Here is a 2,859-nt window from a genome sequence, read left to right as displayed (position 1 = left end):
TGCGGATAAAGCTGCACGGGAACAGCTAGTTTTAATATAAAAAGTTTAAGAATTTTTACGTGACATCTGATATCTGCTTACTTATTTCAAATTATTCTTACAAGTAAGGATTGATTAAAAAAAACTAATCAAGCTATTATATTTAAGTTGTAACATACATCGATCATAATTTTCAGAATTATAATATTACTAGCTGTTGCTTGCGATTGCGCCCGCGTAAATTTAAAAAATACAACCTATGTTACTCACTGATAACGTAGCTTTTGATTAGTGAAACCCCTTTCGTTTACACTCTTAGTTCTTTCATCAACCTTAATAATATTCAGCTGTAGATTGTCTGTCGTGTTTCCGACTAACTCCTGTATATATATCGGGGTTGTCTTAGTTGTGTTAGAGTATTATATATACTTGACATTGGCGAAATCTGTAAGAAAACACAAAAGATAGATAGATTAGTGAAACAATTTCTGAAATTGGCCCTGTAGTTTTTGAGTTATTTCAATATATACAAAAATACTAACCTTACCTCTTCATAATATCAGTATAGACTAAGACATAAGCTTATTAGTTAGTTTAAAACGATGTTTGTAAAATAAATTAACTATTTATTTCAATTTAAAAGACGTATTTTATGTACAAAGTGAAATTGGCCTAGACATTAAAGGGTTCAAGTCGCAGTCACAGAAAATTGCAACTATATACGAGTTCCTGACTCGGGCCAAGATAAGGCGGGATAGTGCTGTACACGGCCTGTCGATTATTACACTCGCCTTGCTAGTGATGTCTATGATATCGATAAAATTAAATATGAACAACTTTGTTAGTAACCATTAGATTTAACTTACAATTTATCTATACTATTATTATGAAAAGAAAATATTTGATTGTCTATATTAAATAGACTCCAAAATTAACCGGTTTAAAAAATTATTTCTTTATTGCAAAGTTTAATGAATACTGAGTTACAGCATACTAATATTATAAATGCAAAAATTTAGATGTATGGATGGATGGATGTTTGTTAGATTTTGTAGCCTAAACGGCTGAACGGATATCGATAAAAAATTATACAGATGTAGAGGATAGTCTGGACACATAGGCGACTCACTTTTGTTTTTTTTTAAATCCCACACGGACTGAGTCGCGGGCGGAAGCTAGTATGCTACATTTTTGTAACTAAACATTTATAAACAGTGTATTTCTAAATATTCGTGTAAAATTATATATGCTTTACAACCCGGTTGAAGCCGGAGCGGATTTCTAGTGTTATGTCACTTTAATTCAATCCGTTTTACAAGACTATAAAATATCGAGTACCAGATAATAAGAAGAATTAAAATCATAACAACAAAATCAATACATTCGTATACTACAGGAACTTTAAAGTCTATAATACAAAGTAATTGGATTTCGAACTTCGAATCGACTACAAAAAATGTCTATCGATAAATAGACATCACTAGAACAATAGTAAAGCTCACATGTTCCGCTGAGTCGGCTGGCACGGGGCCAGGACAGTCCGCGTTGATACTCCGTCCGCTGGCCCAAACACTTACATCTTGAATTATAAACATGCGATCATTGTAGACAAGAAATTCAAAGATATGTGTGTCAACCCGCTGTGCAGGTTGATAGGTCTAGACACTAACTGAGGGTAGGCTCTGAGCCTACGTGGGGACTATAGTGAGCTGGTGATGATGATGATAATTCCGCGTTATTTACGTTTATTTACAAGTTACTATCACACTTGTCTTACTATCATAAATGCGAAAGTTTAGACCGATGGATGGATTTATGTCTGTTAGAGTTTGTAGTGTAAACTGCTGAACGAATCTCGATGTTTGGCAGATGTAGAGGATAGCTTGGAAGAACACATAAACTACTTACTTTTGCTTTTTTTAATTCCACGCGAACAGAATCGCGGGAAAAGTCTTAAATATATGAAAAGTACGGAAGATTTTTCCCTTCCTATCCCATCCTTTCCTTGTAACAAAGGGTGGAAGGGGACTAGAATTGATCTCTGTATTCATCAGACGAAGCGCGGTAATATTTCCATTTGATGCCTGCCTTCTCGTGGTATTGTAGCAGTTTGCAGATGTTATCTGCCAACTTATGAAGTTGATGTCGCTAGTATCGTCACATGGAACTTGACGCTGTACAAATTACTCTAAAGTCTAAAACTCATATGATCATGTTTTTTTCTTTCAAATTACAAATCAACCTTTAAAAGATTAACTGTAAAAGACAGAAATGAAAGACAATATAACAATAATAAACATTAAATAATGTCTTCATTGCTCTATTAGGTCTAAGTTCACGATATATTGCGTCAGTTTATTGGACTTAAGTTACCGCAGAGTACGTTACTCTAACGAGCAATAACTTGACGTCCAAACGTCTAACATACAACCATTTATGGCACATAACTTAATTAACGGCATTAATATAAAACAAAATTATTCCTCATCTTGTAGACTGCGCTCAACGAGGAGATACGGTAATGGTCGACGCCATTTTGAGACAACGGCAAATGGCCGCCCTTTACAATGTTATGGAGGAAATAAAAAAATTTCATTGTTATTAATGAATCATAGGAGATTACGCATTTATACAAAGTTCTACTTTAAGTATTATAAAAAAAATCGAATATTCAAGCGAAAAAAATAAAAGTGAATAAGAAGCGAGCCCATCATTTCCTCAAAGCAACGCATCTGTAGTTCCTCTGGTGTTGCGGATGTCCATGGGCGTCGTTGACCACCTTGGTGTACACGCCGCACATTGGGCTGGATCCAGTTGCTCCATAGACAACTTTATCTGATGTTTGAAATGTTTCTTTTTTTTGCTTGAATGTGCTTTGTA

This window comes from Papilio polytes, unplaced genomic scaffold (genome assembly GCF_000836215.1).
Source record: "Papilio polytes unplaced genomic scaffold, Ppol_1.0 DF821400.1, whole genome shotgun sequence".
NCBI classification, from domain to species: domain Eukaryota; kingdom Metazoa; phylum Arthropoda; class Insecta; order Lepidoptera; family Papilionidae; genus Papilio; species Papilio polytes.
The sequence above is the reverse complement of the archived record's forward strand: the minus strand, read 5'-3'. Positions refer to the sequence as shown.